Source organism: Belonocnema kinseyi, chromosome 10, assembly GCF_010883055.1.
Source record: "Belonocnema kinseyi isolate 2016_QV_RU_SX_M_011 chromosome 10, B_treatae_v1, whole genome shotgun sequence".
NCBI lineage: Eukaryota > Metazoa > Arthropoda > Insecta > Hymenoptera > Cynipidae > Belonocnema > Belonocnema kinseyi.
Genome location: NC_046666.1, coordinates 62223616 through 62247040, shown reverse-complemented (window position 1 = coordinate 62247040; position 23425 = coordinate 62223616). Strand labels below are relative to the sequence as shown.

Sequence of the window (23425 nt, the reverse complement as noted above, 5' to 3'; positions counted from 1 at the left end):
AAACCAAATTTTCTATTTTATCCCATTTTTTTTTATTTCGTTCTTATATATAGAAGATATTATATAAATTGTATACAAGCCAAATTGTGTTTTTGGCACCGATTTTTGTTTCCAAAAGTAGAATTTTTTTTGCGAACGATACAACATATTATAAAAGAGTATAAGAGGTATTTTTTGCAGAATTTTTTAATATGAACAATGTTTTTTCCTAGCATCTTGGCGAATCTGTTGCTGTTTGAAAAAAAAGGAACTTTCAATTTTTTAAACAAAAACTTAAAAATTGCACTGCCTGCATGATTTGAAAACTTACTTTTCATTCATATTTCCCGAAACTTTTTTCCATTACCTAATGAAAAAAGAAGTATTGGTAGTAAATATTGGGGAAAAAGTATTGGACCCACGAATACGTCTTTCACTAATTTTCTCAATACTCACATCCAATACTTATGTTTCATAAGGGGTATGATTTGAATACTCACTTAATTTATTTTCTTCCAATACTTCTTTTCCATTGCCTAATGAAAAAGAAGTATTGCAAGTTAGTATTGAAAAAAAGTATTGGATCCACTAATACTTCTTTCAATGCTTTTCTCAATACTCAGTTCCAATAGTTGTTTCTTATTACCTAAGGAAAAAGAAGTATTTGCAAGTGAGTATTGAGAAAAAAGTATTGGATTCACCAATGCTTCTTTCACTACTTTTCTCAATACGCACATCCGATACTTCTTTTTCATAAGGGAATTCTACTCCATTTCCCATAATCCAGACCCCTCCTTCTAAAGGGGAATCATACGCATTTAGAAAAACGTGAAGCACTCACTTTAACGCGCATTTATGCCGCCGATCGTGGATTATCCCTTCGGCGAAAAAACGATCAGAGTCGATTGGTTTTGAATTTCGATTAGGAGGTGATTGCTATACGTTGTTGGCAGCGCTGCACTGCCAACCAGGCAAGTTCAAACTTCGCGCAATTTAATTTACAGTCGGATGATGGACAAGGCCGTCGATCGTAAGTCGCTGATCGTAATGCGTGTCTCGATTCGCTCGATTGACATTAGACTTGAAACACATATGCTACCACGAGATGAACCAAATCACTCTCGTTCTCTTCCTCCTCCACTCGAGTCCGCAATTTCATACGAGCGACGACCTCACGACTCCGTTTCATAATCTAATAATAATCACGGCACTTGTGTTAGATTTAGGCACAAGATCTTTTCCAACAAGAGGGAACCTCTAATTTCTAACTTCACTCGTGTGACACCACATCTCGCACCGCATTATCAAGTTTCATCCAAAAGTACTTTAACATTGACAAATTTAAAAAGAGTTGGATACTCTATGTTGAGTTGTGTTGAAGAGGTTTTTTTTTTTTTATTTCGAATTAAAATGATTCTTTTTGGAATTTAGTGCTTGCAAATTGGCAGATCCGCTTCGGTGGAATTTGCGGTACCGGCTATGTAAGATCGAGTAAGGTCAGGCGATGTTTTTTGAACTGTTAGTACGATAGCAAACGATCGGAGGACACAGAGGACACAAAGAAGTGGCAGCTGTCGAGTACTGATAGCTAACGAAAAGCATCGCAAGACAGTTCGCGTTGGACTGAAAACGATTCTCGCGCCGCGCACTTGAATCTCCCGACTCCAGCGCCAGACACGCACCGGCAACCGAACGAAACGGGTAAGAACCGTTTACACGCAATCATATCAGGTATGCTGTGATACGTTCACCTTGTTTTATAAACATCATACTTTCAATTCGCATTTTTTTTTGCTTTTGAGTATTGCTGATTTCTGCATGTTATATCTCTTACCGGGGTTATTACAGGCCAGAGAATTCCAGAAAGTGCGGGAATTTAAAATTGGTCAGAGAAAGTCAGAGAATTTTCGGTAAATTGATGTTAAAGTTAATGGGTTATGCGTCAGAAATACGAGGATCTGCAAATGTTCGTAAGATTTGAATGAAACTTAGCGAAATTATAGTGTTATGTAAGAGGCATTTCGTGTCCAAAGGATTTTTAAAAATTTTATAAATTACGGGAGTTATGCCATATTGAATTTCGGCAACAGATTTTTTGGAGTTATTGATATTTCGAAAATTTTAAAATTAATTTCAATGAAGCTTGCAGGTATTATAGAAAAACGTATAGGGTTTAATATTATCATACAACAATTTTTTTGGAAAATTTTGACAAGTCACCATCAACTTTTTTCAATTAAAGGTGACATTAAAAGGTTTTTTTATTATCCTAACTAGAGAAAAATAAGAAGTTCTTTATGGGCGAAACATTGAATTTAAACATTTTTTGAACTTTTCTTTGGTCAAAATTTTTTCTGTATTATAATATTAAGTTGTATACATTTTCTATAATTCCTTAAAGTTTTAATAAAATACTTTGCACGGTTTTCAAAATTTGGTTGAATATTCAACAATTTTGTTAGTCATTCTTTTTTGGTTGAAAACACCAACTTTTTTGTTGAAATTTAATCGATTTTGGTTTAAAACTAGTATTGCTGTTTGTTGAAATATTAACTATTACATTTTTTGTTGAGAATTCTTTTGTTTCTGTTGAAATTATTTTTAATTAATTCAAATGTTTTTTATTAAACATTGCAATCTTTTTTAGTTGAAAATTCAACTTATTGGTTAAACATTAAATTTGATGTTAGTTCTTTTTTTTTGTTTACTGGTCTTAAGTCAATATTTAAATATTTATATATCATTTTTAAGCAAGAAGTTTAATCTTCAACAAAAAAAAATATTATTTTTCAAAATACATTTATAACCAAAAAAGATGAAATTGATTAAAATCAATATTTAAATATTGATATAAGACAAGCAGGAAAAAAAGAAATATCAAATACAATTACTTATGTGTATAAATCTGGTAAAGACTATAAAATCAAACGTACGTAAATTAAAATTGGTAAAAGATTGAAATACTTCGTTCGAAATTCATTTTTTTTGTTAAAGATTCATAACTTTAGTAGAAAATTCATCTCTTTGGTAGGAATTGTACTTATGTTATTGAAAATTCGACTCTTCGGTTAAACAGGGCAACTAATTTGGTTGAAAATTCAACCATTTTGTTGAAAATTATCTTTTTAGTTGAAAATTCAAATTTTCAACTAAACTTTCAAACTCAACCATTTACTTGAATTTTCTTCCTTCTTGACTGAAGAAACTTTTTTTGGTTAAAGCATCAACTATGTTGTTAAAAATCGTATGAGCTAATTGAATTATTTCACATTTTTGAAAGTAGAAAATTTGAATTTAACAACAATGGTTATTATTATAAACAAATCCACTTATTTCACATTTCTGAAGGTAAAAAAATTGTTCTTTTCTGCGAAATCATATCTTTTTATCTCCAGAATAATATCTTGAAACAATAGATTGCCACTAAACAAACATTTTCATTTTTAAATATTTAACATGTTTTTGACACGTTTTTGGTTCGAGTTAAAATGAAAAACAAACTTTAAACTATTTTTTTACTATGACACTTAGGCTATTTGGCCCACAAGCAAACTTTGAGGAGCATTTTCTCAAAAAGTATTAACTTTTTATACTTTTTTTAAAACCTATAAATAGGGATTTACGTTTGTAATAGTTTATATTCTCTGATGTTTATAAATTACAACACTGTCTATATAATTGAAAAGTCATTGACAAATTAATATCTTTCGTTATCACTTATCATGAAGATAATCGATATGGTCAAAGAGGATATCTGAATTATTTTAATCGGCGGCATTTAAAAAAGAGAAAGAATTCCAAACGGAACACTCTGACTTTCACGAAAGATTGGTTATGGACAGTATCATTTCAATTACAACAATAAACAAAAATTTAAACATCTCAGCAATATTTTAACAGAGGATCGATTCTAATTAAATTTCCACCAACAGATTTTGTTCAGTGATGCATAAAAAATCGCCAAACGATAATAATTTATCAGCAATGATAATATATTACTTGTAAAAGGAATTTCTTAGTTTAGCCAGATGGTCTGCCTTACTCGTGTGTAACCTACAAATGAGCTTTTTGCTGTATGTGTGCTCTCACACGTTGACATACCTACGTAAGATTACACAAGTTGCCTTTGTTTGCACAAATAAACCGAAGAGTGCTCTTATCCGCACGTCTCGCTACGACTGATCGCAAATAATGACTAACATTCTTCTACTCAACTTTTGCCGTCAATGCGAGTGAATTTTATTGCCGAAAAGATGATTAGATTCTTTAGAAATCTTCATAAATACGTTTTTTAAGGTTTTTTTTCATTCAATTTAGACAGAAAACAAGTACAGGGAAAACCAGTACCAGTTGATTCAGTTCGTACTTGTACACCAGTACGAACTGAATAATGGAAAAAAGTGACTGGGCTTTAAAGCAACAAGTCTGCAGTATTTTTTATGAGTAGCAATATTACCAACTGATATAAATTAATATAGGAAAATTTTAAACTGACATGATGAATCCTTAAATAGAATGTAGTTAAATTTTCAGTTACAAAAAAATTAATTTTCAGCCAAAATAGTTCAATGGTCATCCAGTGAGATGAATTTACAATTACAGTGATAAATCTTAAAAATAGAAAATAAATCTCCTACAAAAACTGAAATAGTTACATTTTCAGTAGAAAAATATAATTTTCAACAAAACAGTTAAATTTTTAATGAAAGAGATGGACTTTGGACTGAAATGAGGAATCATCAACTAAAAGATTAATTCTCAATGAAAAATATAGTATTTGATATTTCAACCAAAGTGGATTTTGTTTATAAATCAAAAGTAGTTGTATTGAGCCAAAAATACAAATGTTCAACACCACCCAATTTTCAATAAAAGAGTTGAATTTTCAACCAAGAAAGATTATTCATGCAAGACAGAAAAAAATATCAACCGAATTACTGAATTTTGAAGCCAAAAAGGGATGATTTTTGAGCAAACTTGTTCAATTCTAAACATATAATTACATCTTCAACCTAATAGTACAATTTTTAACCAAAAAAGATGAATTAAAATGAAAAAACATTTAAGAAAGAAATCAAATTTGCTGATTATCATAAAAATACTTGTGAAGTATATTTCGAGAGTAACGATTTTAATAGTTACTATTACTGAAACAATGTAATTAGCTACAAATTTACTACTTATTTATAAAAGTTACTTCGTTACCACTAGCTTTACAAGAAAGGTAATTAGTTACAGAAATTGTTAAAAGAAACTAATTACCATGTTCAATTCATTGTATCTTTGTAATTTAAAAAATGTAAAAAAGATATTCCTTATTTTAATTAATAAATCGAGGTGTCCAAATAACAAGGTTCTATATCGCTACATTCATATTAAAAGGTTCTATCTCGGTGGCAGAATCTGGAAGCTTGAAAATTGAACCTTCTAATTGGGACACGTCTAAATATAAAATTTGCATTTTTTTATTGTGTACTGATTATTCTATTTTTGAAGGATATATTCAACTATTTCAAGAATAAATTTTGTGTAAAAAAATGATTAATTAAATATTTGTAGGGCTGTTATGCTATGCAATTTTGTAATAAGTGCTGATTTCTCGAATCATTTGCACACGTGTGTCGTAATATGAATGCGAAGGAGCAGGAAAGAAATTAAAGCCGTATTTCTATTGGGTTCTTAGCATCCAGGTGCAAGATGGAATTCGAATGAAAAGCTGATAAGTCTTGCCTGTATTGTATGGTTACACGTGCACAACATACTGTGACAACGAGAGATGTCACCGAACAAGTCTTTGTGTCTAAGCTGCAGTTTGACGCCTACCATTGAAAATATTTTTTATGGATGAAACAGAATTTGCTTGAAGTCTATTAATTCCTCAGCACTTTCTTCTCTCATGGCAGACTTAAAGTTATGAGTCGCCTTATACTTCAATTTGGGTCTGAGGATTTCATACCGAAATGATTTTTTTTTGTATCTAGGAAATTAGTTATCATTTAAAATAAATGATTAAATTACAATAAATTATTAAACTAAGTTAAATGGAAATAAATCTCAAAAGAATTTACAATATAGTTCAACCAACTAAGAATTGAACTTTGTTGTAAAAAGTTAAAGTCACTAATACTTCATTAAAATGTTAGCATTCTAATAAACTCAACATAATTTCCAGTAGAATTTTTCCATTATTGTAAGAAAAATTGTTTGCATTAAACAAAATTTACTATAGAAAAGTTAATTAAAACTCTATAAATGAATAAGAAATATTTGAACAGAAGTATTTTCGATATGAAGAAAACTCCAGTTTTAGTCCAGTTCTGCTAGAATAAAATATATCATTTAAAAAATTTTTAAATTGAGACGATTTTTTAACACTTTTGCTAAGTTTGTTTCTTCAAGTTAGGATATGAGTAAAAAGTGTGAGAAACTTTTTTAGAGCCTAAAAAAATCTTTAAAATTATCTCTACTTGAATTCTTTATGACTAACAGTTTACTATATATTAGACTGTTAATTAAGGATAGCGTGCTAGATAAAAATCGAGAATTATGATAAATTCTTCTTTTTTATTTGGGAATAACGTTTAGCACGTGAGAGTTTGAAATGACACATTTTTTGCTCGTAACATTTTATTTAAATGTTGTAAACAATTTATTTAGACAAATTCTCTAGTGTATCAATTTTTTGTAAAAAAAAATGATGTCATATGAAAATAGTTGTGATTTATTATTGGAATGGTATTTAGCAACGAAAAATGTAATAAATTGAAAAATTGTAAACAATGTATAAAGTTATAAAACATTTTTAAATATATCAAAGCCAATGGGTAGACCAATAGACATAACAGAGAAGTTAATATGGGAATGAGAGAATTTATTGAGGGTAACTTTTCATGAAGATATATCTCATTTTTGAATTATTTTAAGCGTGAAAATTGTTGAAGTAATTGCAAAATCAGATTCTTTTTCAAATAAAAAAAGGTAAATTTTCCAAAAATAGTTAAACTTTGAACCAAAGAGATGAATTTTTGAATAAAATTATGAATTAAAAAATAATAATAAGCGAATGGTTTAACCTACATCCAAGTAGTTCAAATTGGAACCAAAAAATATTAATTTTCTATAAAAAGTCGAATTTGCAACAAAATAGTTAAATTTGCAGCCAAAAAGAATGACCTTTTAACACATTTATTGAGTTTTCAATTAGTTATAAAATTTTTAACTGAAGATATAATAGGCAAATAAATGATTAACAAACATTTTATATCAGATTTGCCGCAGAACTTCATTTTCAAAATTACTTAATTTGTCGTGAATACATTTTTAATTTTGTCACACCATTAAGGTGAATGTCTCAGTATTCGTGATGGTCCTAGTAATCGTGAAACTTGGTTATCATTTGAATATATTGTTAAAAAATATGTTAAAGGCAACATTTAATGATAAAACTCACTTACTTTTAGCATTTTATAACAACATATAGAAATTGCATTTAATAAAATTAAATAAAAAACAAGAAAATTGGCATGACGATTACTGGGATGTTTAACTTAATATTCAAAAACTAAAATTCTAATCTTGTACAATTTGGAACATGATATCTTTTATAAACGTTATTAAAAGAATGTCAAATTTAAATATATATATTTTTTTAATTTATAATCTCTGACTGTTGCCGGATTTTTCCTGGCCAATCAAATTTCCCGACTTTTCCCTGACTTTTAGGTTTTCTTAATATCATGCCTATTTAGGAAAAATTGAAAGAAGGTACCAATTCAGAAAAGGTGGCAAGAAGGTGCCTATTCAGAGACGGAGTCAAGAAAGTGCCGCTTTAATGAAAATAAATCAAAAATAAATTTGTATTACCCATATTTAGGTTGTTAGAAATATAATTTTATCTTTCTAAATTATGTCGCGCAAATGTTTGTAATAAAAATAAAATATCGTTGGACGATAATACAAAAAAGACCTGCAGGAGCTGATTTGTGAAGGCCTAATACCTTCGGAAAACCATTACTTTGATAATTATTTAATACACTAGAGAAATATATCCGAAAGAATGAAGAATGAAAAAAAAAATATTTTTAAATACTATCAGAGTTATAAATTTAAATTCAGATATTAAAAATTAATTTCTCAATAGGCATGTTCTTGTCGCTTTTTCTGAAGAGGCCTTTCTAGACTATTAATATAGTTTTGGGAAAATTCAGAATGTTTTATCTTCACTAAGAATTTACACAAAAATGACTAACGGCAAAGAGTTTTTAGAACGGACTTTGATTTTTGATTATATCAGGACTAAAGGCACGATTTTAAAGATGGCAAAAACCACTCTCTATAATTTTTCGTTTTTTCATCGTGGGTCATTGACCAATGAAGATTGGAGTTCCGTTCTTCGCATGCCTGAACTATCAGTAAACTGTTTTATTCATGGCCTCACTGGCGCGCCTTTATCTCTAATTTTCTCTTACGTTTATCTCTCCTCTTGACGTGCTACTGGGTATACGTCAGATTCACTGAATCCTATCCATGCCTCCTTTTTCCTTATTATTAAAAAATTTATGATTTTCAAACACCTTCGAATCAATCTTTTCAAAGACAAAAAAATAATCAGTTCATGGTTATTGCTTTCGAGGTCAGCTAGCTGGGTTATGGGCAACCAAAATTCCAGAGCTTATACTTCGCTTTCACTCATCTTTATTTCTTTCTTGTCCAAACTACTTTTTGTCTTCCAACTCAGCCTCTGGTTCGACGACATTCCTACTTAATACCTATGCCTCATATCTTGCAGAATTAATTTTTTTTTAAGTGAATAACCGGTGAAATAAAACTTTTAATTTTTTAGCGCTCCAAGTCGAATTATTAGAACAATAACTTTGCGATATTTACGAATTAAATGTTATTTTAAAGTTTATAAGAATTATTTGCTATACTGCATGCTAATTATACTTTCAATACATGTTATTTGAAAAATATACATATGTGTGTAAAGCGAATTGAACTAAATTTTACTTTACAATTTATAATGAATAATTAAAAATACAAAATTTGCCATTTAAATTATGGTACAGAGCAACTAAAGACATTATTTATTTTTATTTTTTTTATTCAATAAAAAAATAAAGATTTTCCAAAAGCCCCACTTTTTTATATTTTCCTTTATTTGTTTATAATTTCTGCTCATGTAAGGAAGGCATCCTATCAATTTTCTGGGGACTTTACAAATTTTGAGGCCGGGACCATTTTTTTTTATTATACTATTTGATTTTTCTTATAAACTATACAAGATATCACAAAATAGGAATAATTTTCTTAGATGTGTATACGTTTATGTGAATATTTTTTTTTGGTACATTTTGCTGTTTCCTAGAAAAAGACAAAAGGTCGATTTTTAAATAATATAAATAAAAAAAATAAACAATATACTATCAATATAACTTTTGATTTACTAGAGATGTTTAAGATTTATTTCTTGACACTGATGAGGTTTATTGTCTCCGTTCCAAATCCGACAAAAACTGTTTCAAAATCTTTCAAATTACAGTGAAACTCTGAGTTTGTGCTGGTTTTAGGACTGCAGGAGGTGGGGAATTAACTAGATAAAGTGCCGTTTCGGATGAAAGCGCTTTTGTTTGACACGTCCATGTGGTCATCGCACACTCCCCGCAGCTCCTTTTACTCCTACTTGCGGCGCGGCGTCAACTCTCGGAATAACTATATCAGGGGCCCTATCTCTAGGTTTCACTGTAATAAAATGGCAGCGGTTTTAGTGAATATATTAAAAGTCGACTTTCTGAAAAATGCAAAATAAAATCTCGTGATCACAAAAACAATAGGAAAAACGTTTTTTTTTTAAATGAATCTAATAGACTAAGAGGTATTTTTCGTAGAACACTTTAAAATTAAGAAAGTTGCTTCTTAGCATTTTGTCGATTGCCCGCATGTAACCATTACGATTACTTGGAAATATGAGTGCTAAGTTAGAAACAAATTTTGAGTAAAAAAAATAGGTTTTTTGTGAGTTAAAACTGAAAACTTAAATATCTTCATTCGATCAAAAGTTATAACGATTTAAAGAAAATTGTTGTGTTTTTTGAGATAAAAAAACCTTAAAACTATATTAAACTGAATATCTCTGTCATTCTCTAATTAAATAACATTAAAAACGGATTTTTGACCATATTTGCAAAGAATCGAATTTAAACAGAGAAAAGATCTGCATTTTCTTTTTTTATTATATCATTTTTAAGTGCAAACGTGTATAAAAGCGCCAAAATGAGTATTTTGTATTATATTTTATATTTTTTTCACAACTTCAGTGTAGTAACGCAACTTGAAAACAGGATTTACAACATCCACCTGCTTTTTAAGTTTCTCTTCTCTTCAACGTACTTGTAGATAAAAATTCACGATATTCCTTTCGACCATAAATCAATCAAGGACTGTCATAAGCTCCTTTGAAACACAATGCAGTGCGTAAAATGTAATTCAAAGCATATCCTATGAAGCACTCAAAGAACACAACTGTACCGGAAATAACAAGCCTTTAATTTGCGTGGGGTATATGTCCGAGGTCTTCTGACCTTCAGTTGCTTTTATGAAAACCCACGTATTTAAAAATTGTGTTAATATTCACGTGTCTAGATTTTCTAATCGGGAAATCCAAGGTTTAAAAATAAAAATATTTGCCTAATTGCCTAATAGCGATTATTTTAAGTGAAAAATAGACACACAAACACACTCGTGCATATATATAGAATTTTAAATAAAATACAAGCATCTTCAGCTAAATAGTTGAACTTTCAACCTAAAAGATAAAATTTTCTACCAAGAAGATTAATTTTCTACTAAAAACACGAGTTTTAGACAAAATTCATGAATTTTTAACCCAATAGTCGAATTTTCGACTAATAAAGTCTTCATTTTAAACAAAAACGGAATAATTACTTGCAATTACTTCAGAATCCCAATCAACACAGTTAACTCCATTTTAGATAATTAACTTTTTAAACCATTTGTATTGCAAAAATGAAAGTTTATATGCAACTTATTCAAGAACAACAACAAAAACTGCATAAAATGAATTAGAATCCGCGATACATGCGAATAAATATTTCAACAGTTTTCGTCGATTTTCTCGGCTTCGTTCATTTTGCAGGTAATGCTGTTTTCTCAAATCACGGAAGATATGAAATTTGTACCAAAAGCAGTTAATATTGTCAACCAAACAGTTGTACTTTTAACAATGAAAAAATTTAATTTTTACCAACATGAGATGAATTTTCAGCCAAAAAGTTATTTTCTACTAAGAAAGGTAAATTTTTAAACAAAAGAATTGAATTTCAAACGAAAATATTAGTTTTCTATTATATTATCTATTAATAAATTTCAATCTCCAAAAGATCTTGAGTTTTAATCCGGAAAAGATAAATTTAAAAAAAAAAAGATAATAATAATAATTTTCAACCAACCATAAGGTGAATTATCAATAGAATAACTGAATTTTTAATAATAACAATCAAATAATTTTTAACCAAACAGTTGAATTTATTAAGAACTAAACAGCTGTGTTTTCAACTAAAATAAGACAACTTTTCAACCAGAAAGTTAGTTTTCAATCGGCGTCAAACCTCCTGTTTGAAATTAGATAAAACGCAGCGAATATAAAACCTGGTCGTACGTCGCAGATGATCACCCATCCGAGTGCTGTCCACGCTCGAAATATCTCAACATCTGGATTCTTACCGAGGATATTCTTAACCACTTTTATATTAATAGTAATCAGTAAAATTGTTAGCAAAACTATTAAACTTCTTGAAAAATACGAAATATTAAAAAGTATAAAAATTATCTCTAGAATGCAACTTTAATTAAGATAAAATAAAAATTTCAGTTCCAAGAAGTGCAATAGAAAAGCGACAATGACAGTTTATGTTTTTTATGCACTAAAGTAAATCTTATGCAAGAAGTATTTATATTCGATCGTTCAAATGTCGCTGATGGCAAAGATGGGGGCGCAAACCCGGATTTCGAGTGATTTACACGAAAAAGCCAGCTGTTATTTAGCTCTAACATTTGCAGTAATTATTGCAGTGTTTTAAGACCCTGTAAATGAGATAATATCTTTATGCTTCCCGCGTGAATGAAGTTTCCTGTACCCATGACATTGAAGTTTACTTTTCCCTACAGCCCACAAGATTTATATATTTAATAGATGGCCATTCAAATTATGATAATCTTATCACAATTACACAGCAGAAGAGAGAATTATTTTTTATTCGTGAAAGGATGTTGCGTCATTTATTCCAATTTACTAATTTACGCATTTAAATTAAAACATGTTTAGAATATCCTCACTGTTAGAAAAATCTGCGCTAGATTTAGTATACATGTGATGGAAGCAAGAATGTACAACACGAAATTAAATTTAGTATACCAGCGTACATTAGATTTAGTATATGCATGTACTGAATTTAGTATACACGTATATGAAATTTAGTATACGCATATACTTAAGTCAGTATACATGTATACGAAATTTAGTATACGCATATACCGAATTTAGGAGACTCGCACACTAAATTGAGTACAATCTTATAGCAATTTTATTTTACGTGTAGGTGAGGCTGGTTTTCTTTCTGGATTAGCTGATTAAGATTTCGTTCTGATTGTGATGGGTTGTTTTCGAATCCTGTTTTGCTGGATAAGCTCTCGTTTACTAGCAAAAGCACCTTCTTTTTACTTCCTCGTAAACCAACAGGTGAATTGGCTGCTCCAAATGATCCATTCAATATACATATATTTAACACAAGTCTTAACAAAAATGCACGCGAGCCAAGCGAGTCTGCTAACGGCCAGGTGGCACGACCGCGTAGATCGAAACGCGCTTGCACAGCCAAATATAGTAAACACGTATATGAATTTTTGTATACAGAAACTATAAAATTCATATGCGTAAAAAAAACTTACTGCACACTTAATAAATTTAGTATACAAATAATTTCGTAAACGAAATTTAGTATGCGTAAGTATACTAAAATTACAAAATGTAATGAATTTAGTAAACATATACGAAATTTAATATACCCATGTATACTAAAATTGCAAATCTTTCTTACATTGCTTGTATTCAAAGAAAACGTAAGTTTCTTTTGGAACACCTTGAAAAATAGTTTCTTCATGAAAGAATATTCCGAAGAACAGTTGCAGATTTTTGAAAAAGAAAAAACAAGTTTTTGCCTCTAAACCCAAAATATAGGAAAAAGTCATGTTATGTTGGGTTTAGGGAAAAATGTAAAAAAGAAGTACTTTTTGTAGATCTAGAACTCGTCTTCAGAACAATGTTCCAATTGAATATTCCATCCTTGGATTTGAAAATTGACCTCTTAAGCTGAAAATTAATTTTTCAACTGCAGATTTAAATATTGAATTTTTGGTTGGCAATTCAAATTTTTTAGTTGGGTATTCATGTATTTCGTTGAATTTTTTTTCTTTTTTGTAAAATTTGATCTTCTTGGTTAAACATTCCTCTATTTGGTTTAATTTCCAACTGTTTTCAAATTTCCAATTAAAAATGTATATTTTTTGTTTAAAACTAAAATATTCGACGTGAAGAAGCATCTATCGTAGAGAATTCATCAGTATGGTTAAAAATTAATGTTTTAACTGAAAATTTAACCATTCCATTTTTGTGTGATAATTGACCTTTTTATTTGAACATTCATCTATTTGTTGGAAAATGTGTCTTCTGTAGCTGTAAGTTAAACTATTTCGTTGAAAAATCATATATTTTGTAAAAAAATACTTCCTTTTTGGTATAAAATTATTTTTCTTGTTTGAAAATTCATCTTTTTAGTAAAAAATTAAAGTACTCGATTTAAATATTCAACATTTTACTTGAAAATTCATTGTTTTGGTTTCAGTCGAAGATTTACCATTTTGATTAGAAATTTATCACTTTGATTTAAATTTGGTTCCTTTTTTCGATGAAAATTCCATTTTTTTATCTGTAAATTTAACTATTCCATTTTTGGTAACAAAAAATCAATTATTTTGGTTGAGAATGATGTATTTTGTTGAATAATCGTCTTTTTAGGTAGAAAATTAATCTTTTTGGTTGAAAAATCTACAATTCGGTTAAAAATTAAACTATTTGGTTAAAAATTCATCTATCTTGTCAAGAATGCAATTTTTCTACTTGAAAAGTTAGAAGTTTGGAGAAGGGCTTCAAACTGAATTTATTAATTTTGAATGAAACAAAATAAATTAAATGTTTGTTTAAATTATTGTTCAAATTCATGGAACTTTAAATATAAAATTAAGAAATGATTAACTTAGGTTTTGAGTATTAATTGATGATTAAATTAATCAATGGTGCTAATATATTAAATAATATCTGGTAACATAATTTGTCAAATCTTTCTAAATTAGGAATATTATTTGAATCCCTAGAAACTGAAAAAAATTCTTTATAATAAACTTACGAAGCTGTATAAATATTCGAAGTCGATTGTTTGAAAAAATGCGAAATATTTGAATGGCTCGGAGTTATGAAAAATTATTCCTGGAACTAACTTGAAATACCTAGAAGCAACCTGGAATTGTCAGGGAATTTTTTTCCATGATTTGAGTAAAATTTTATAAAAATCTTACTATTTTACATATTAATAAATATATAAAAATATATAAAATACCTTTTAAAAGAATACAGTAAAAATTACATCAAAACATTTGCAGTTATGATTTTTGTTTACCACTGAACAAAAATTATGTTTGTTATTCGATAAAATTCAATTAGAAAAAAAGAATAAATAAACACGGAAACAGTGTTCAATGAAAATGTCCATTTCCTACACAAATCTCGATTATATTCGTTTTTCTAAGGATAATGTAATTTAAAGTCTCAAGTTCTCGGATCCCATTCACTTTTGCTCTCGATTGGATTAGGTCTTTAAACTTGGCTGAGTTGAAGGATTCTCGGAGAGTGTTTACTCGCGAGAAATGGCTGAATGAATGCAATTGAAGCGTCATAAAGTTGAAAAACGAAACGAATGACTACTTCGCTGGATGCTAAAAATATCCTCACGTGAGTATCCGATCAAAGTGTGTAGTATACAATTGTAATACGTAAATAAAAAAGAAAAGTCATCACAACAATCTATAAGATTACTCAGGAGAGATTCACAATCATAAATGTAATGTTCGGTTCGCGTTATAAAACCTGACCTACTCTCAATCACGAGAGTGATGTCAGGTTTGACACTAATGGGGAAGAGGTCGACATTGAATATCAGAAGGCATCAGCTTAACACAGTGATATGATAATTGCGTAAAAAATTGTGATATTTGATTATGATTGCCATTTTTATTCATCCAGTACTGATTTTGCTCATCTGCTATAAGTCTACGGTTGGTGCGAATTGCACTCATCTCGTATAGTGATGAAGCGCACAATTAGTACTCTCTGAATCTAAATGAGTAAAATATAACTGATTTTCACAGTTTGGTTTAACTGATTTTCACAGTTTGATTACTCATTTTTGTGGTTAGTATTTAGTTACTGACAATTAGTAAAAATATACTGATTCCATCAGTAATGTTTGCTATATGCATGCGTACTATCCAAACTCGTAATTATAGATTTCTTAAGCATATTTTTTATTTATTTTTTTATGAAAAGTGCAGCTACGTAACTATATGAATAATAAATATTGAAGTTAATCATTAATAGAGTGAAACTCCTCTATAGCGCCGATTTTGGGGCTTACGGAGGTTGGGAAATAACTCATTATAGCCCGCTCCGCTTTTGTTTGTTCAAGCTTGAAGTGCTCGCTTTAGTGACAACCGCAAAGCTACCTGTGGCGCGGCGTCAATTCTCGGAAGGTCTATAGAAGGGAGTGCTATTGAAGAGCTTTACTGTACTTATATTGTGAGTATTAAAAATGAACATCCTTTTTCTCGTTTTTCACCTAATTGCGCAATAAATTAATAAAAACCAATAAGAAAATCAGACTATTTTTGGTTGAAAGTTAATTCTTTTTGCTTGAAAAGTCCCTATATATTATATTATTGGTTAAGAATTCGTATTTTTTTGGTTAAAAATTTAATTATTTTTTAAGTAATGTTTTGTTTTTGATTGAAAATTCAAATTTATTGTTAAAAATTCAATTATTTCAGCAGAAAATTCAACTTTTTGGTTAAAAACACTTCTTTTTCGTTTCATGATATTTTCGAGTTGAGAGTTCGTCTGTTTTCTAGAAAATTCGTCTTATCGGCCTAGAAATTTAACAATTTATTTGAAAATATTGTTCCTTCTTGCCTGAAAAAATATTTCTTTGTTTAGAATTCATCTCATTGATTACAAATTCAACTAATTTCTTGAAAATGCATTTCTTTGCATTAAGAATTAATTTTTTTTAAAAAGAAATTCTACTGTTCCATTTTTGCTTGAAAATACTTTTTTCTAATTCAACTTTCTTATTTTAAATTTAAAAATGTTTTCGAATGAAATATTAAATATAATATTTCTCGTTAATAGTTCATCTTTTTGGCTTAAAAATTCGACTATTTGTTTAATAATGAATTTTTTGGTTTACAAATCTTTTGTTGAAAATTCGTCTTTTTGGTTTTAAAATTCATCTCTTTTGGTAGAAATTTATTTATTTTCTGCTGAAAATGTAACTGTATTTGGATAAAAATTCAACTAACTGGTTTGAAGTTAAACTATTTAGTTAAAAATTGTTTTTTTTTTGGCCGAAGATACATAATTTCAGTTAAAAATTCATCTCCTTGGTTGAAAATTAATTTTTGTGACTAAAAATGTAACCATTCTATTTTTAGTTAAAAATCCATGTATTTTGTTGAAAATTCGTCTTTTTTGGTAGAAAATTCGTTTTTTTTTCATTGACAATTTAATTATTTGGCAAAAAATTCAATTTAGTCTTGAAGGCTGATAGTTTGAAATTATTAAATGTTGAACATCTTTTTGAAGGATTTCTAATGACATTTGACATACAAACTTTATTCTTCTATCACTTTATTTCTAAAAATTTTAAAGGAAAATGATTTTTTGATTTATGAAAAAAGTTTTCAATATCGAAAAAGAAACTTTTTGGTGTTCGTTTATTAAAAAAAAAAGAAAATGATTTAAAAAAAAATCGCAGGCATTTAGTTAATTTTCTGAAATAACTCAAAAAAACGTGAAATACAGAATCCATAAATAAAATCTAAATATCTTAATTGGTTGAAAAATAAAGCATTTAAAACAAAATTGCCAACACCTTGTTAAAAATATCAAAAAATGTTAACAAAAATTCTCCAAAGTTTTATAATGGTAAAACGAAAACCTTTAAGCCGAATTTCATGCTTCTGCAATAGCCCGGGAGCCATCGACCTTTTTTGGTGACCAAAACCACAAAAGCTGAAAATTTGTTGTAAGCTTAATTTGGTATCACTAGCAAGCTGAAACTTTTTTAACATGCTGTTTATGTTATAAGGAAGTGAAAAAAATGTATCCAGTCGTATTTAGAGTAGGGGATTATGCCCCAGCTTTTCAAGTAAAGTTGTGAAAAATATACGCTAGGTAATCTGCTAACGCAAAAGCTGAAATTTGGTAAATTAATAGTTAAGTGTTCTTGTCACCCGTGTCTTTATTTTTTATTTTTCAAAGAATTTTAATTACTAGGAAAAATAATGTGTTCCTTCCAAATATTTTACAGTGTAAAGTATAGAGGTTGAACTAATAAAAAAATATATTTTTCTTTGTTTTTTATTGTTTTTGTTTACAAAATGGCGGCCTCGAAAATGTCCTCCTTTCCAGCTTTCGATCAAATATTTCGGGAACGGTTAACCCGAAATCAAAAAATAAAAAAGATTTATAATCTGTATAGTTTTGGCTATCGTGTGAACTACAATCAGATTTTTTTTTTTAAAAATGTCGAACTTTTGAATTTTTCGACCTCATTTTTGCAAGTTAATTATTCGTTACTTTGTTAAAGAACAATGTTTGTTCATGATCGTAGTTCACACGATAGAGACACACTTGAAGAATGAGCTGTCCAAATTTCAAGTCAATCGGTTTATTAGTTTCCAAATAAATTTGTCAAAGGTGTCAAAAAATGTAGTTTCGAGAAAATCGAGTTTAAAGTTTTCTATCGTGAAAGACAGCTCGAGCGCTGTAGCTGCTTTGGCCTCTTTAAAATTTCTAGACCTTTAAAATTAATTCTACACTATTCCTAGAAGTATTTACTACCAAAATATCAAGACAAATTTTTTTCAATTTTTTGAAAAATTATTAACAGTATCTCCCCTTAAACGAAAAAATCATCCAGCTTTGTATTTAGTGGGGCGAAAGTGCCCAGCTGATGCAGTGAAAGGTACTGTTGCTTTGACTGCAAAAGCTGGATACTTTTCGCTGACTAAATATAAAGCTGGATGTGTTTTTCGCTGAACTGATGTACTTAACTATTAGTCTACCAAATTTCAGCTTTTGCGTTATCAGCTTACCCAGCGTATATTTTTGACATCTTTACGTGAAAAGCTGGGACATAATCCCCCATTCTAAATTCAGCTGGATACATTTTTTAAATTCTTTATAACATAAAAAACATGTTAACAAAGTTTCAGCTTTTGCGGTATTAGTTTTTTTTATTATAATTTTACGTGTGTGGAAGGCTACCGCAGCTAAACCCCCCGGAACTGCGCCGGCTGGAGGGCCATTAACTTACTAGTGTTACCCAATAAAGCTTACAAAAAATTTTCAGCCTTTGTGAAATGACTAACTTTAAGTGGTTGCTGACTCCCGGACTATAAAAATTTTCACCATTTAGCCAATAGTTCTGAAAAAATGCTCATCATTAAACTTTTATTTCAATATGATAGAAAACACTAATTCCTGTTAATCAATGTATACAGTACTAATCATGAAATAATCTTCGTTCCTGTAACTTACGTAATTACTTTGACTAGTCATGAATTGTTGTAAAAAGGGACAGGGTGTGACCTTACATTATTTCTGTGACCAGTCACAGGGGTGTCTTCCCGCCCCCCACGGGGGGTTGGAAAAGGGAAAGGGGTGTGATCTTACATTATTTCTGTGACCAGTCACATGGGTGCCTTCCCGTCCCCACGAGCCGTTGGAAAAGGGACATGGGTGTGATCTTACATTATTTCTGTGGTCAGTCACAGGAGCGTCTTCACGCCCCCCGCGAGGCGTTGGAAAAGGAACAGGGGTGTGATCTTAAATTATTCCTGTGAACAGTCACAGGGGTGCCTTCCCGCCCCCACGGGGCATTGGAAAAGGGACAGGGGTGTGATCTTAAATTATTTCTGTGACCAGTCACAGGGGTACCTTCCCGTCCCCACGAGGCTTTGGAAAAGGGACATGGGTGTGATATTACATTATTTCTGTGGTCAGTCACAGGAGCGTCTTCCTGCCCCCCGCGGAGCGTCGGAAAGGGACAGGGGTGTGATCTTACATTATTTCTGTGACCAGTCACAGAAGTGCCTTGCCACCCCTCATGGGGCGTTGGAAAGAGGGTAGGGGATGTGACCTTAAAGTATTTCTGTGATCAGACACAAGGTCGCCTTTCCCCTTATCAGATATTGGAAAGGTTTATGGGTGTGACTTAAATTATTTCTAGTAGCAAGTCCTATTTAAAAGAATTCTAAACTTTTTACCAAGATATTCCTTATTTTCACACACAAAATTTGTACTAGTAACTGAAATAAATAAACAAAAATATAAAAGTTTTGTAGGTTTATCAAGCTTCAAATGATAAAAGTAAGATCCAATCCAAGCTCGCGGAAATCATAGGGAGGTTTCGAACGAACTTGAGAATACGGTGACACAGAGCAAATATATAAATTAATTTGGATGAGTTAAAGCTTAAAGGACTAAAGTTTCTAAACTATAACCGAATTTTTAGTTTTATTCGTTTCTGAATTTTTTCTAGGGTCAACTAGCAGTTTTAATAATCTTTGGCTAACTCAAAAGGAGTAAAATTTAAAAAATACATCATTTTCGGGACGACTAGCCAAATGATGAGACAGTTTGAAATATTATCAAATTTTTAAATTCCCTACAGAAAATTTCCGAATTAAAAAATTATAGAACTAGGAAATTCTCAAATTTAAACCGTCTAAACTTAAAAACACGCGCCTCGAACGAAAAAAATTCTCTCTAAATTTTCTCCAACAGAAATGTACAGAATTCAGTTTAACACTGATTTACCTCGATTTTTAAAATAAAAATTCGATTTTAAAGAACGTTTTTATTAATTCCTTAAAATTATTATATATATCGGCAATTTTTTTATCCGGCATATTTGAAATTCGATAATGTTATAAATTGGCGGGGTTATTCTTATTCGGGAATTTAATTCCTAGGGATTCTTTAGTAGTCCCGCTTAATTTAGTAAAACATTTCAATTTAAAAATAATAATATTTTTAATAGGAAAAAACTATATTACATGAAATAAATATATTACTATATACTGCTTTCAATTGATAAATTCACATGATATCGAAAAAACTTACATTTTTCAATAAAGATTCTCTTCTTTTGTATCCACTGCCAGTGTATTGCTTATTTCCATGCTTGTGCAGCATGTTTAATCGCCTATCTACACTCATTCATATAATTTTCAAAGAGGAGATGCTTCTTTTTCCCACGATTTAAATTTTCACTAATTTTCACTGATTCACTGTTAATTTTTTTAAATGTCACATTGAAACAGAACTTTTACACCAGAAGTCGATGGACACCATTTATATTATACTCGTAATAATGCAGAAACACTATAAATAAAAAAACGCCGATAAAGATTTACTTTTCCAAAGTGCAATGAAAAAAAAAATTTTCTGGAAAACATTTGGATGAAATTTTAATAAAATTCGTGAACTATAACATTTTTGTTGTGCATTTAAAATAACATCGTCACTTATTTTTATTTCCTTTATTCATAAAAATGTACTTTTTTAAATAATCATCAGATTTTTTACTCACAAAATAGAATTTTTTATGTGAGGACTTTGCACATGTGAAATTACAAATGAAATATACTTTCCTCGAATTTTATTATCGATTTTTATCAATTCTTGTTATCGATTAATTTATGTAAAATTAAAGAAATTCGTCAAATAATTTGCGGCATATGGATATTGTACAAAGTTGACACCTCTTGAATATTGTGACAAAAAAAATTACGTCCGTAATCTTAAAATAACAAATGGTTCTATTCTTGTAGACGCTATAAGACTTTGTAGGTTTTAAATTCCATTTCAAAAATAGATGTGGCAGTGTGAATATTTTTGAATCACGAAAACATTGAAAATGCTTCCGCATAATTTGTAGTAATTTTTCTCTCAAATTAAATTACCCCCCCCCCCACATATTTAAATATTTAAGAAATAAATAAAATTCTGAGAAAAATGAAACTTACAATATATATTTCTAATCGTTTGTATTTTATTTTTGCAGTTCGTGTTCAGAAAGGAAGTACAAGTGTTCCTTTTAAAACGGAAGTCACGTATGAATTGCAGTGTGCTTGGCTTTTCTTGTGAACGCACGTGCGGTAAATTTTGCAATTGGAAGATAACGCCTTTTGCAAAATAATTACATAGAAGCGAATAAACTTTCTCAAGTTGACGTTAAAATTGTTTAAGCTTTAAACTGTGAAAACAAAATGGAAATTTAAGATTTAATTGTGAGAGTATACATTAGTTATATTTATGTAATCTACAAAGTTTTTTATTAAAAAGTTATTTTTTCTAACAAAAGAATTCTATAGTAAAAAATGAGTCTTTTCTTGTAGACAGAATATGGTTTAAATATTTTTCAGAAAACACTGGGAAAATAAACTAAAAAAAAAAACGGAATGTTCTATTATCTACCCAGTGAACAAAAATTATATATAGTTTATGCATGGAGTGAAGTATTATAGATAATATTTATTTGCTTTATACATTTTTTGTATAAAACAAATGAGTACTATAAATAATACTTCACACTACATATAAAATATATATAATTTTCCACCTAGGTTCTTAGAGATAAAATCTACAATCAACGCTTTTATGTAACATTACGTAACATTGTTTCGAAAGCTTCGACTTAAAAATGTAAACATTATTGAATATTAATCCAAGGCGACTTTTTCAATAATAAAAAAAATATATATAAAAGACGATAATTATGATCATCAAAGATAGCATGCATATGCATAACTTCGAAACAGATATGTTTTCCGAATCGAGATATCGAAGATCACTTGTATGTACATGGCTTTTCTTTTAAATTTAGATTGTTTTTTTAACACTTCGTTTTTGGGCAGCAAAAAACGATATATGTTGAAATTCACCTTGAAATTTGGTATCACTTTCACTTCCAGTTTCACACAGTACGGTACGAGTATAAATGATGAAAAATAGGGGAAATTAAGAAGGAAAGACTAATCTGGCTTAGATTATTGATAGGAATTGAGCATACTAATAATCGCAACGTACGTCAATGACGGTCGACGCGTGTACTGACTGAAGAGAAGACCGGTACGACAAACACTTATGATTCCAGTGGAAGTGGGCGAATCAGCTGGATTTGAGGTGGAGGTGGAATAGCGCCGTGGAGAGGCGGCAGAAGGTGGAAGAAGGCGCGGATGCAATGGAAAAAGTCACACATTCCTCGAATCAGCGACATGATTCATCGCTAGTGAAGGATTTCTAGAATATTTCTTAACTAAAATAATGGACCCGTCTATACTACGTTAAAAATTTGAGAAGTGTGGCAGTTTGTACAGTTGAAGTAATGTGATGGATGTAGATAACTTTTATGTTTCCTCATGATAAATTTTATCGAATTTTGCGAAAGATGAACCCAATAATAACTTTAGAAGTTTTAAAATCACTTTCATATTTTAAACTTTTCACGATTTCTTTTCTCGTTTTTCAGTATTCTCAAGCAAGTAACGATTTTTCTTGTTTTTTTTTCGCTTAAATGCGAACTGAATTAACAGAAACAAATAAGAAAATGTATCTGTTTTTGATTAAATTATCATTTCTATTGGTTGAAAAGTCAACTCTTGTATTATTGGTTCAGAATTCACCTAGTTTGGTTAAAATTTCTACTGTTTGGTTTCAAATTTAATAATTTTTTTAAAACTTCATTCATTTTGTTGAAAAGTCATTTTTTTAGTTAAAATTTAATTAATTGGTAGAAAATTAATATTGTTGGTTAAAAAGTCATCTATTTTTATGAAAATTTATGTATTTTGTTGAAAATTCATCTTTTTGGGTATAAAATAAACTTCTTGGTTGAAAATTAGTTTCTCTTTCTTGAGGATTCAACTATTTTGTAGAAAATTCGTCTTTTTGAACGAATTCATCTGTTTTGTAAAAAATTGAATTTTGTTGTTCGAAAATAAATTATTTAAGTTGAAATTTCACTATTTGGTT

At 29.6% G+C, this 23425-nt stretch overlaps 1 protein-coding gene and 1 long non-coding RNA gene across 6 annotated transcripts in view; one reads left to right on the top strand and one right to left on the bottom strand.

Moving 5' to 3' along the window:
* The window catches only part of LOC117181435 (sterile alpha and TIR motif-containing protein 1), a 468060-nt gene that overhangs the window by 65615 nt on the left and 379020 nt on the right, over positions 1-23425 (bottom strand). The gene's annotated exons all lie outside the window — the stretch shown is intronic.
* On the top strand, positions 1390-21642 carry LOC117181440. Its single transcript, XR_004468125.1, has 3 exons — positions 1390-1710; positions 15795-15904; positions 21456-21642. It is a non-coding gene; the product is annotated as an uncharacterized LOC117181440 (long non-coding RNA).